The sequence below is a fragment of the Apodemus sylvaticus genome, chromosome 3, assembly GCF_947179515.1.
Source record: "Apodemus sylvaticus chromosome 3, mApoSyl1.1, whole genome shotgun sequence".
Taxonomy (NCBI): Eukaryota; Metazoa; Chordata; class Mammalia; order Rodentia; family Muridae; genus Apodemus; species Apodemus sylvaticus.
The window spans coordinates 71,503,292-71,517,335 of NC_067474.1; the positions used below are offsets into that span (position 1 = coordinate 71,503,292).

General features: G+C 45.4%; 1 protein-coding gene across 3 annotated transcripts in view; it reads left to right on the plus strand.

Annotated features, from left to right (window-relative positions):
- Positions 1-14,044, plus strand: part of Palm2akap2 (PALM2 and AKAP2 fusion) — a 331,204-nt gene that overhangs the window by 265,459 nt on the left and 51,701 nt on the right. The window lies entirely within an intron of this gene.

Consider the following 14,044-nt stretch of genomic DNA (forward strand, 5'->3'; position numbering starts at 1 on the left):
AACCCACTCTCTAGACCAGGCTCACCTGGAAGTCACAGAGATCTGCCTGCTTCTACCCCCACTTCCGTGCCCCAGCGCCTTATCTTTTTATTTTCTTACATCAGCATACAGAGTAACAGGTTTCCTGGCATTTTCATAGAGATTTAATTTGGGTTGAATCTTGCCTACACCAAAATGTAATTTCTCCTGACGCACTTTGGTGCCAGTCTGAAGATGGAGCCAAACCATTTTGTAAGGAAAAACACAGCTGGGTCTAACACTTCCCATTCAGTCCTGAGTGAGATGCGGGCAGCAAGGTCCGATTTGTTGAGCCCCCTTCTTCGTGAGCTATATAAATGGGGACATGGCATGATTGTTTCTGTTCTGGTTCATGGATACAAAGTGATATAGATTATGCAATATATTTTTAAAAACCTGAAGAAAACGTTGAATCATTTTCCCTCAAAGCTTAAATGTGGACTTTTAACATAAGGTCTGTCTGGTTGTAAAAGCACCAAAATGCTCTTGGAAGGATTGTGGTTTAAGAAGGGGCATTTATGTGGGTGTTGGTGGCACAGACTTGTGAACCCTCAACTCAGAGGCAGGAGAATCAAGGCTAGCTTCAGCTGCAGAGTGTTTCTGGCTAGTGGGGTGCATGAGACCCTGTTTTAAGGGTGTGTTTGTGGGGGGGGGGGTGGGCAGTGGCTCATACTGCTGCCAGGCACAGCAACTGACTTCAGGAGCTGTGGGCCCCAGGGCTTCCCATGACATCACTTCTCTCCTTTCTCTGTATCCTTTGTTGGTCTCTTGCATTCTCCTCTGCTTGTAGCATCAAGGTGACCTACTTCAGCCCAGGCTCTTTGCCTATTTTCTCAACTACTTACGGTCTAAGTCTCAGAGCGGACTCTGATTGGTTCCGCTGCACCGATGGGTGGGACATGGGGGAAAGAAGCACATTTTTTATTGGCCAGTGTTGAGACACATGCTCCCTCTAGAGATGAAGGGGCGTGAGCTTCCTTAGCTGCAGGGCAGAGGTAGAGGGTGTTTCAAAGAATAGTTCTCATAGGGAAATAGGGGCTTGTGGGTACCCGAGGTGTAGCTACAAATGGCAAACAGCAGACGTGTCAATATCTTAGAGACAGAAATGAAGTGACTGTGAACTTCCTGTGTTAGACCTGTACGACATAAGGAAAGCCCGTTCTGTACTTATCTATGACTAGGGGACCTGGCATCTGAGAGGAGATGACTTAGATGGTAAAATGATTGCTATGAAGGCATGAAGACCTGAGTTCGAATCCCAGTTCCCACGGAAAAGTAGGGCAAAGCAGCATCAGTAATCCCAGTACTGGAGAGGTAGAGGTGGGATCCTTGGAGCTTGCGTGCCAGTCGGTCTAGCCAAAGTGCTGAGCTTCAGGTTTGGTGACAGACCTTGAAATAAGATGGAGAATGACCAAGGGAGATGTTCTATGTCAGCTTCTGGCCCTTGCATATACCGCACGCAGAGAAACAAACCAAGAAATATTTGTTCTTTTCATACATCATACTGATTTCAAGATCAAATAATATTTGATTATAGAGTACATTTAATCTCCTAGTCACCAATCAATGAGTGTGGTTTTGTGGTAGCTTTTTGGCTGTTGTGAATCGTGTCCCTTGAACACAGGCAGAATATTTGTGTAGTTTTTGTTCTCAGACTTCACGGTCTGCACCTAGGTTAGGATGTCATTTTACATTTTGTGTGGTGATATTGCTGATGCCCGCCACATCCCTTAGATGCCGTTCCACTGGTTTGTGTGAATATTTACTCCCACTGCTAACCATCACGGTTCCCCTCCCAGTGTGTGAGCATCCGTCTGGTTTGTAAAATGAGAAAGGGGGGGGGGAGCAGAGTTGGAGAGTAGCAAATTTGAGACAGAAACCATGAACCTCTAGTCATCCGCTACTGGTCTGTTTCCATCTTATACAAGACCATGGCTTTCCTCTGTCTGGGACTTTGACCTAAGAGCAGAAGGATGCCCCCAAAGCCAAGAAAATCCCCATGGAGACCTCTCTAAAAACCATGTCATAGGGGATGCTGCGAAGAGATCATTCGTAGATCTCTATTCGTAGAGACCCAGGATGGGTCTCTATTCATTGAACGTTCCAGTCCAAGAAGGCACTGGCTGCCTTGCTTTGCAGAGTCTTCCTAGCTGTGAGCCCCATGCGGGATGCTCTGAGGACTGGCTTGTCTTGAACCTCGCCTGCTTCTCTTTTCACTAGTGACAGCCGTGAAACAGAGATGGGCTGGCCTCCCTTCAGCCACCCAAGCGTGTATCTGGGTTTCCTTGTAATCCTGAGAGATTTCCTACAGACCCAAAGCTCTGAAAGGAGACCCCATCTGGCTTGCTGTCAAGCATGAAAATTGTCCTTTTGTTCTCGAGGAGTTTACACAAAGAAAGTGGAAAGATGACCTTTTTTTTTTTTTAAGCCTGAAAACGAATGGCTATAATTCTTTCCCTGCCCCCACTCCACCTTATGCTAGCTATTTTGGGGCACCAAGAGGTTTTTTTTTTTCTTTTTTTCTTTTTTTTCTAGGTCATTGTACAATGTTCAGCCTTTGCAGCGGAGAAAGTAATGACGGTTAAGAGGCTCAGATGGAGTCAGGAGTATAGCTAGCTCCATGGTAGAGCAATTGGCTGACATCCATAAGGTCTGGGCGTCATCGCCAGCTCTCAGAGGTTATGGAAGCATAACCACCTTGTGGAGACCACTTCTTGTCCTATGCTGATGAAGTATATGTTAGTCAATTTTGTTACTCTGACAAACCCCCAACTTAAAGAGAGGAAAGATGTTTTGGCTGATGGTTTCAGACTGTGGTCAGACTTGTTCATTGCTGTGGGCCTGTGGTGAGGCTGAATCACATCGTGGTAACAGGAGTGTGAGGTGGCACAAACTTTCTCACTTCGTGATTGCCAGAGCCTGTCGCAGGTCCTTCCTCCAGTTAGCGTACCTCTCATGGCCAACCTCTCAACAGTCCGTTCAAACTCTGAACCAGTCAGTGATGGGCTGATCCCGGGATGTAGGCAGAGCCTTCATTATACAAACCCTTCCCCGGGGTCCCACCTCTGGAGGCTGCTTGTCTCAGAGACTGTTTTATTTACTTTCCTCTTTTCTGTGAAACAAAATACCTAAGAGAAATAATTTAAGGGAAGATGGCTTTGTTGCTAGCCAGGTTAAGGAATACAGTTTATGAAGGCAGTGAGGCAGGGCAGGAGCAGGAGGCTGCAACTTAGTTACATTGTATCTGTACTCAGGCAGCAGGTAGGCATAAATGCCGCTGTGTTCTTTGTTCTTTTTTTCCTCCTTTTTATTCAGTCTGGGAATCCTAGTTCATGAGAGGGACCACCCACATTCACCATGGCTCTTCCCTCCTGATAACATATACCCAGAGCCATGTCTCCTAGGAGACTCCAAATGTGGTCAGGTTGACAGTGAAGATGGACCGTCCCAGGACAAATCCTACAACATCACCAAAGCCTTTTGGGAGGACCGTTCTTATGGCAACCATAGCAGAGAGGCAGCAACTCACTGATGAAGGGGCTCATCTCCTAGTCTTCACCTCCGCCCATATACTTCAGTGTTTATCAGTGTTCAATCTTGTCTGAAGCAGCGAGCCTTCCCTGCCCTCAGCAACGGTGCACTTGGCTTTCCAGTCAGCAAGCAGTGAGCTGCACAATTCTGTGCTACACTTTTGGTGTGTACAAAATTAGGTGTTCTCCCTTATTTTGTCTTGATCAATTACTTTTTTTTTCCTTAAAGAATTATTTATTTTATGTGTGACCAGAAGAGGGCATCAGATCTCATTGCAGATGGTTGTGAGCCACCATGTGGTTGCTAAGAATTGAACTCAGGACCTCTGGAAGAGCAGTCAGTGCTCTTAACCACTGAATCTTCTCTCCAGCCCTTGATCAATTAATTAATTTTTAAGTAGCTTTTTTTTTTTAAAAATGAAGTTGGGTCCTATGTAGGCCATGCTGACCTTGAACCTATTATGTAATCAAGAGTGACCTTGATCAATTCTTCCACTTTCCAAGTGCTAGATTGTGGGCACCTGCTGCTTCGACCAGCTCAGATAGCAATTTTAAAAAGTAAACAGTCCGGTGGGGCACTTGACTAGCATGTGGGTTCAAGTCCTATTACTTCAGTGTGGCTGGATGATAGATAGATAGATAGATAGATAGATAGATAGATAGATAGATAGATAGATAGGTAGGTAGATAGGTAGATAGGTAGATAGGTAGATAGGTAGATAGATAGGTAGATAGATAGATAGATAGATAGATAGATAGATAGATAGATAGATTAGATAGAGCAGACCATTAAAAAACATTCTAATACAATACAACCGGAAGAGACACTACACTACCTTGCTACTTCCCAGCTAAGGAAAGTAGATTCTGTTTTCAGTAATTAAAACACTATGGTTTTTTTGTTTGTTTGTTTGTTTGTTTGTTTTTGGGTTGTTGGTTTTTTTTTTTTTTTTTGAGACAGGGTTTCTCTGTGTAGCCCTGGCTGTCCTGGAACTCACTCTGTAGACCAGGCTGGCCTCGAACTCAGAAATCCACCTGCCTCTGCCTCCCAAGTGTCTGCTACTTTCTTCATGACCTTCCACATTTAGTTCTGTGACCCAAATGGAGTTGTGACTCACAAAGACTCTGACCTCTAGGAAAATCATTATTACCAGAGGCAGGTCTGGTCCCTGTCAGGAGATAATCATACCAACCTTGATTCCCATCATGGGTTGATTGCTTGAATTTGGAGAATAGCGATGGCTGTTGTAAAGGTTCAAATTCCTTACTCATAGCGTCCTTAGCTCTGAAGGAGGGCAAGAGAGGCAAGGTAGATTAATTCACTCTTTATTGCCAGTTTTTCCACAGATGCCCCTTAAATGGTTAATGTGTGTATGTACAGAGCTAAGCAGGAATCTGTGCAGAGGAGAGCAGAGGCCGTGTCAAGGTGGGCACGCCAAGCCTCAGTGTCCTCAGTCATCAGTCAGATAGTCACTGACCCGTGTGAAGAGTGAATGCTTGTGGGCGAAGCAGCCTTGGAGTCACCTTTGTGGCCATGACGCCTCTGGTTCTGCTGGTAGGACTTAGCTCTGTGTTCTGTTCAATGTCCAGGCTCTCTGTTCTATTTAGCGGTTACCTTGGTGGCGATACAATCTAGTGGGTCCACGGACGGTGCATGGCAGCAGTGGTTTTGTTGTGTTATTTGTTTTTGTAACAGTCATCTTTTGGGATTCTGTGTGTCAGATCCTGGGGAACCAAAGTAAGTCATACACATTCCCACCCTTAAGGGTGTACCTTCCTCCTTACTGGAGAGAAGACTTCTTTGGCTCAGGATAAAACAGAAAACCGTGGGTGCATTAGTGTCATGCTGTCAGAGCACAAGGCTGGTGCTCTCCAGTTAGATCCACCATATTGGAGCTATAGTTTGTCTTAGCTTCTGTTCTCATGAGCCTCTGGTTTTGCTCTGAGATTTCCTTTCACTGACATCGAGTACTTAGATGGGAGGAAAAGCTACTTCCCCTGAACTAGTAAAATTACTGTCAGGAAAAAAGTACTCAAGTTTCCAGGCATGTATGAATGAGATGTTTTCCTGAGCACCCTGGGCTCCCAGGGATGGCACAGTAGATACCTACTCTCAGCCTTCTCTGCCTGAGAGGAGCTGGGCAGTCTTCCTTCTGCAGGAGCCCAGACAGCACACCGGGGCTTCTCCTGGCAGCCGGCTGCCATCACATCACCAATGTTTACTCTGCCCCTGGGGGCTGGATTGGGAGCACAAGCAGTAATGGAATCTCACTTGCTTTGCATCAGTGGGTTCAGAAGTTCCCAGAAAATAAGATCTGAAAAATAAATGGTCAAATAGGACAGAACTCAGGATTTTCCATCTAAAACTGGGGTGCTGTCAAACTGACTTGACCTGGCAGACAGCGATCAGTAATTTTGTACTACGGTGACGGAGAGAACTTATAGCTCTGCCATTTCCTGCACATAGGAAATCAAAATACCTTTTGATTTCCCCTCTTCCCTTCCTTCCATGCAATCGAGTTCTGAAAGCAGAAAGATGGAGGTGAGGGAGACAAAAAGGAATAATAGGGTGGCCTGAGAGAACAGTTTAAATCCCACATGTATACACAGGTATATATGTGTATGTGTATATGTAGATACATACAGAGTACATATAGAACATTTGTATGTGTATACAGTAGTGCTGGTAGTCAGATTCGGGGCCTTGTGCATGCTAGGCAGACACTGTAGCACTAAGCTATACCCAGCCACATGTACATGTATGTACATCATATTCATATGCTACATGAACTTCATTTGGAAAGGATACTGAGAGGGGGCTGAGGAGATGGCTCAGAGTTTAGGAGCACTGGGTGGTCTTCTAGAAGTGCTAGGTTTGATTCTCAGCACCTACATGATGGTAACATATGTACCTGTATGCTCATAGCCATGTATACCTCCAATCCTAGGGCTCTAATCCCCTCTTCTGGTTTTTATTGGTACAGCCATGCATGTGATACCCAGGCATATTTGCAGGCAAAACACCCATACATATAAAATAACATCTCCCCCCACCCAGGCCCCCATTTTTAGAGACTGAGTTTCCCTGTGTAGCCCTGACTATCCTGGATCTCAAACTGTAGACCAGGCTCAGAGATCTGCTTGCCTCTGCCTCCCAAGTGCTGGGATTAGAGGTGTGCTCTACCACTCACTGCACAGCTACAATAAAATAATTTTTTAAAAAGATACTGAAACTGAGTAATAGATTTTATTTAGCAAACAACCTCAGGACTTCTGTATGTGCGCCCCCCCCCCCTCTCTCTCTCTGTGTGTGTGTGTGTGTGTGTGTGTGTGTGTAGGTCAGAGGATAAGAGGACAATCTTAACATTGTCATGTTTTATGTTTGGACAGTCTCTCACTGGCCAGGAGATGACCGTGTGACAATGGCTAGCCAGCAAATCCTGTCTGTCTCAGCCTGCCCAGAACTGGATTACAATCAATTACTCACCACCACTCCAGCTGTTCGTTTTAGTTCTGGGGATCAAACTCAGGTTTTCATGAACTCTCACCCCAGACCCAGCCTTGGATTTTTGTAAATCTGACTTACCAGTAGCTGGCTAGAAATTGGGCCTTAGCCCTCCGTAAGGTTGAAAAGGGCTGGCAGGCGGGGTGTGGTAGACTCCTCTTGCTACTGTTCTGTTCAGACAGTGGCAGAGACTTGTGCAGCAGTTCTCCACCCTCCAGCAGCCCTAGGGATGTGAGGAATTGCACTCTTGAAGATCTTGGCTCATTATCTCTTAAAGGCCTGAGACAATGCGGGTGCTTCCAGGACTCAGGGCAATCAGAGCAGGTGTTCGATTCCTGTTCTGACAGTGCTTGAGGCTGAGATCATGACCATGAGCATGTACTGAGTGCCTCCCTGCTTCTCCATCTCTTCGTAAGTGTGTAAGGGAAAGCTGGCTTTTTACAACAGAGCTGACTGCCTCTTTGATAAGACAGAATAGAGCTCTCAGGACCTAATCACAACTTAAAGGCCTCACCAGCTACCACCTTCAGTAAAGTGGAGACTAAACTCCAACCAGATTTTATTTACCAAATCAGGACTTCTGCCTCCCGCGCCCCCCCCCCCCCCGCCCCTGTGTGTGTGTGTGTGTGTGTGTGTGTGTGGTGTGTGTGTGTGTAGGTCAGAGGATACAGAGGACAATCTTAGCATTGTCATCATGTTTTATGTTTCAAACTGCCAACCAGAACACCCCTCAAACATGTCAAGTTTGAGTGCTCCAAGGCAGTAGAGCCTACAGAGTTCCTCCCAGAATCCTTCATGTTATATAGTCTGTCACTTGGCCACACATTTCAGCTCTTATCTAAAAATCCAAATGCAGCCTAGGAAACTTAATAGATCGCTCTCCCCCTCAAGGGCAAATCGTTATATTTTGAGTTCAGTCCAATCTCAAATTACAATCTGTCTAGTTTTTGTTGTTGTTGGAGTTTTCAGTATTTACCACCAAACATAGTAAGATTTGAGTTGAAACTGTCCCAGGCATGGTATATTCAGATTTCCTCCAGAGCATACGAATGGTCCTTAAGAACAGCTCTTGTAACTGCATTCTGGGTAAGCATTCTTCAGGTGACTTAATGGTCTCTAGCCCCTTGGAGGCCCCACCTTATCACGTCCTGGAGAAGGGTTCTAATAGCCAGTATAAGCCCTTGGTTTATCAGCTCCGATGGCTTGGAAACCCTTAGACCCAAATATTTGGGATGAGCAGAGCCAGCTTAGGAATTCCGAGAAGGCAGAGTGGGGATAGCAAACTGCCAAAGCTCACAGCTGTGGAATGGAACGAATTTCAAAACCTCCCTCTTCTGCTTGGCTGGCATGCGCTTCCAGCCCGACTCACTGGAGACAGGTGTACCCGGTTAATGCGTTTTGACCTTAAATTTTGTCTCTCTGTGTCATTCTGTGGACAGTAAGGGTAACAGATTTTGCAGTCTCCAAAGCGCTGACTCTCTCTGGGTACCACAGAAATTCAAATTTGTCTTGTGTGACCTGAGACTACATTGAAGCCTTCTTTTATGGACTGAGAAATTCCCTCACGTTCATAATATCACTGATATTATATACAGTGTCTTCCAATAAAACACACCCTATTTTATAAGGGAATGTGGTAGAAGGACCCAAGACTACGATACCTTCCAGAGTATAAATTCAGGCAGCCTCTGGATATCTGGCCGTGGGTTGGTTTTTAGCAGAATTTGGCTTGAGCACTAATAAATTAGACGCTAAAATACCCAAGTATCTTGTGTCTTTTTTTAGATTCTCTTGGGAGAAAGCCACGGGGTTAATGAAACTAGGAAAGAACACATAGAATCTGCAGCAGAGCCAGGCCCTCGGGCACCCCTGCCTTAGAGCAGAGCACCCAATTAGAGCTGCAGAATGCTTGCTGTGTTACTATTTCACATTGGGGTGTTTTCAGGCAGAGTGATGCATGCCTGTAATTCCAGCAGTCTGCAGGCTGAGGCTGGACATAGAGGTGGAAGCCAGCCTTGGCCCCACAACCTCAGCCACCCACAATACTTTAATTGGGTTGCTTTATTGACCCCACTTGAAAATTAAATGAACTTCAAGGTACTTAATGGAAGCTATATATATTTTCTTTTCAAAAAGTGTATAAGTGTGGGTTTGGAGGTCCTGGGATGTGTGTGGGGTGGGGTGGGGTACATTGGCCTGTGTGCCATGGTACATGTATAGAGGTCAGAGGACAACTTTATGGAGTTGGTTTTGTCCTTCTACTTCATGTGGAAGTCCCAAGGATTAAACTCGGGCCATTACGTTTTTGCCAGAAGCAGTATCTTTATAAAGTTCTGGTCAGATTTTTAGTCGGGCATGATGGTACACACCTTAAATCCCAAAACTGAGGAGACAGGAGAATCTCTGTGAGTTCAGGCCAGCCAAGGCTGAGGCAACCAAATGAGATCCCGTGTTGCTGCTGCTGTTGTTGTTTTGAGACAGAGTCTCACTTTGTAGCCTTGGATGTTCTCGAACTCACTCTGTAGACCAAGCTGTCCTCCAATTCACAAATACCTTGTTTCCTGAGTGCTGGAATTAAAGGTGTGCACCACACAATTGGCGGTGAGAGCTGTTTTTAAAATTGGAGCAAAATGAAAAGAACCAGCAGGTGGTTGCTGATATAAAGAACGCTTATTATTTATCTACATGTGCCCACATACTATGTATATGTCTTTAAAGAAATGACAAGCGGAGCGTGGTGGTGCACTTGTAATTCCAGTGCTTGGGTGCTGGGAACAGGAGCAGGAAGATTAGTAGTTCAAGGTCATCTTTGGGTGCATGAAGAGCTGGGGGTTTGCTGGACTGCAGGAGAACCCTGTTGGAGAGGAGGAGGCGGGCGAGGAGGAGTGTTGCAGGATAGTTGATCACACTGTGAACCTCCATATTGTGTTATTTACTGTAAAAAAAAAAAACTGTAAAAAAAAAAAAAAAAAAAAAACCAAAACTGTGGTGTGGCTCAGCCTTAGTACACACCTTTAATCAAAGAACTTTCTGCCGCCTGAATATTGTTACCATGATTAAATAAAGTCAACCAAGGACAAGAGAAGGAGCAAGCAACCAGTTGGCAGGAAGTGAACATAGGATTATTAAGGAAAAAAAAAAAAACAGAGTAAGAGGGAGTCGGAGGATGGCTAAAGAGATGCTCTCACAGGAAGTAGAAGGGAGGGACGTTGAGTTTGAAGGAGGTTTTTGAGAAGGTGGCATGGGAGGAGCAGAGATCCCTTCTGGGACGTTGGCTGAGGAAGGTCAGTGGGGCGCTTTCTCTGCCTCTTCTGAGCTAGCAGGCTTTTGCTCCAGCCTCTAGCTCCTAAGTCTTCATTGGTAAAATTGAACGATTGAGATTTTGTTACACACACACACATACACACACACAGAAGGGAAAGAAAGGGAGGGAGGAAGGAAGAATTAGCAGTTAATTCTCAACAAAGTCCATTTTTCTGGGCTTCTGACAAGACCCTGATATCTTAATCATCATAACCCGCTGCTTATTTATTCGTGCTAACCTTCAGAGCTAATGAGAGCTAAGTGTAGCTGTATTTCACTGAAGAAGTCCCGTCCCTCCATGCCCGTGTCATCCATGCCCCGCCAGCCCCCACACACTGTTTATTTGTCGGGTTACAGGTGATTCTGCTAGGCTCCTCAGGGACCTAGCGACAGGTTACACCACCACCTGCCATCACTAGGTTCATCAGGTGGCCAGACGTGGGCTGTGTTTAAAAGGACTGCCCACTATTCCAGCTCCCTCTCTCTGTTCTCGTGTGTTCCAGGCTGGTTTCTCTACCCACTTCTGTCCTTTCCTCCCTGCCCTCTCCCGCCTGTCTGCCTGCCTACATGTATACTCCCCTACATGTCTGTCTGCCTCTACCCCCCTCCTCTCCCTTCCTTCAATAAATCTCCTTGTACCAGATCTGTTGCCTGGTGTAATTACTGAGAGGCATACCTACCTTAACACATGGGCCCACCCGGTACCCCCTCACCACATTGTATTTCATAAAAATTTCCATCACTGTTTTATTGTTATTTTTTAATTACCGTGTAACTCTAGCTGGCCAGGAACTTGCTATGTCGACCAGGCTGACCTGGAACTCAGAGATTCCCCTGTCTCTGCCTTTAATCTTAAATGCTAGGATTAAAGATGAGAGCCACATCTGGCTTCCGTTCTATGTAACTAGTATCCCAGGCTCAAACTTACTACATAACTGAGGATGACCTTAAACTTCTGATATAGGTCCTTCCTCTACCTAAAGCATGAGCCACCGTGCTTGGTTTATCTATCCTGGGGATGGAATCCAGGGCTTCATATGTACTAAGCAAGTACACTCTACCAACAGAGCTACATCCTGACCTTTTCCAAATCTTTTTAGAATGAAATATGCAATTGGAAGCATCTGGCAATAAAGCAAGTGATCCAGGGACATGACCCCCAAATCCCCACCCAACCCTTGTTTTGTACTGCATGATTATAGAAATCATCACATGACCCAACATCCTTAATTGTTTGAGCAGCTATCAAGTGCTTGCCTCTGCATTCTTTAGCACTGACAAGTGTCAGCTTTTCTGGCAAACGTAATGTAGGTAATGTAGTCTAGTTTGGAGGAAGAAAATGGGTCCAGCACCAAGACTTCTTCTGCAATGGAGACCCTATTGGGATGACTTGGGGCGTCAGTAAAGTTATAATCCTGATCCACACATGACAATTTTCTGTGGTAGTATGGGAGATCAAAGCCGGAGGTCAGAAGTGTAGACAGAGTTTTCATCCCAGGAAAAGTAGCCTTGGGGTTGGCAGAATGGGGAGGGCTAAGTGTGGGGATATGGAAGGCTGCAAAGGATGGGACAAAGGGAATAGTTGCCTGCTAACTGTATACAGAGCAGGGTGTCTTTGGGAAGAGAGTGGAAATGGATGCTCAGGCTTGGTTCTGATCCAGAGTAGATCCTGCATTTCAGGCATGTGCAGAGGACCAGTACCCATTCCAGTCAGCACTGTAGGGCTAGGGAAAGAGGGGAGAGAGTGCCTGCTGTGAACGATCACAGATGCCCTGTGTGTGCACAAGCATTCACCAGCTACCCAGGAATTGGATCTCCACTTCTGGCCTGAAGTAAATGGCCTGTTTGTTAAATGGAGAACCTTTGTCTCCATTAGGAAGCATTCAGCTCCAGCGATTAGCCCCTAGGGTGAAGGAGCCTCTGTCCCAAACCTCTGTCCCAAACAGTGTTTTGAAGAGCAGGGGTTTCCTAATGGATGGTAAATCATCAATTAACCCAAGGCAAGGGTAAACTGAAAATAGACTTCTCAAGGAAAGGATTATCTCTAAATTGTTAGCGCTGATTGACATTATCTGGGGACCATTCTTCTGTAGGGAGTTAATCTCCACCCTAGCCGGATGGTTACAAGGATGTGAAGCATTCTAGTTACTCGGCTTAAAAGTGAGTTTAGAAAGGACCCCCTAAGTCTTTGGAGGCTGAGGGAAAGATAAATAAGCAGCCATCTCATGTCCCTCAAAATTGTTAGTTATAATTCTGTTAAATTGGTAGGGGTTTTTTTGTTTTGTTTTTTAAAGAGGAGAGCTATCTATTTTGTGATGGTATTTTGAAATAATATTTCTTAGTTAAACACAATGCAAATGGGGCTGGGAATGTGTGTTTCTAATTAAGACCTGGAAATTAAGTCAATAAAATGTCTTTTGTTTTGGTTTGTTTTCTGCTTTCAGGCGCCTTAAAATAATGGCAAGTGTAGGAAGTGGCTTGTTGAGCCAAGAAGTCGCTACCCAAATGCTCGCAAATCATTTTGCTCTAAGTCGTTCCCCAAGTGTTTGTGACAGGATAATCCAATCGTCCCAATTCTATGTCTCAATTCACTGCATAGGTGGCTTCAGGGGTTGTGACCAACCTTGCTCCCTGAGCGCAGAGGTTTGGTTTTGAGTGGGGAGCATATATCCTGGAAAGAGTGCCAGGTACCACACAATGCTATGAGCATGTCTGAGACCACTGGCTTGTTTTATTTTAAATGCTTAAAACAGGAAGTAGTGTGCTCTCTACTGCACCATAGTCTCTTAGTTATTCTTTAAAGAATTTATTTATTTTTATCTTACTTGTCTTAGTGCTTTGCCTACATGGTGTGAGGGTGTCAGATCCCCTGAAGGTGGAGTTACAGACAGTTGTGAGCTGCTGTGGGTGCTGGGAATGGAACCCTGGAAGAGCGGCCAGAGTGCTTAACCACTGAGCCACCTCTCCAGTCGTACACCACAGTTTTTAAAAGTATATAAAAATTACAACCTCCTCTATCCCCCCAACAACCTTTGACAGATTGAAGTGTGTAGGACTAGGACAAAAGTCTAACAGTCTCTAACAGAGTTTCCCCTACCACTATACACTTAAGTCTGCTGCACTTAAGTCATAGGGCTTTAAAACAATCCTTTAAAATACCATTTAGTAATCGTAGTCACAGACTTGCAGTTGGAAAGATTGCCAAGTGTTACTAAAACTTCAGAAACCTCCAGAGGTTAAAGGTTATGGTCAGGGTGGGGGATTTCAAATCTGAGAGGAAACAAAGGAAGAGGCCTCCTTAGCCCTAGAACAGACCCGGTGACAATGACAGGCTCTGACTATGATTGATGAAAACATTTACAAAAGCAAACTATCCTCGGGGACCATCTGTCCTAACCTGGAAGGCTCTCTAGAAAGACCTGCAGCCTTCGATGAACCAGATGCTATGTCACCAGGCTGCATCTGCATCGTAGGGGAGCAGGTTTGCCCCAATCTCTGTTTGCAGAGCCTAAAAGACTTTGCTGGAGCAGAAGTGAGGGGCTCACACAGCAATGGGTGGGGCCACATACAGCAATGGGTGGAGCCACACAGCCATGGGCGGGGCCAGAGAGATGTCTCTGGAAAAGAAGTAAGGGTGTTTGCTCCATAATTTCGTGCGGGGTGGGGGGGGGGTGTTTTATTTTGGTTT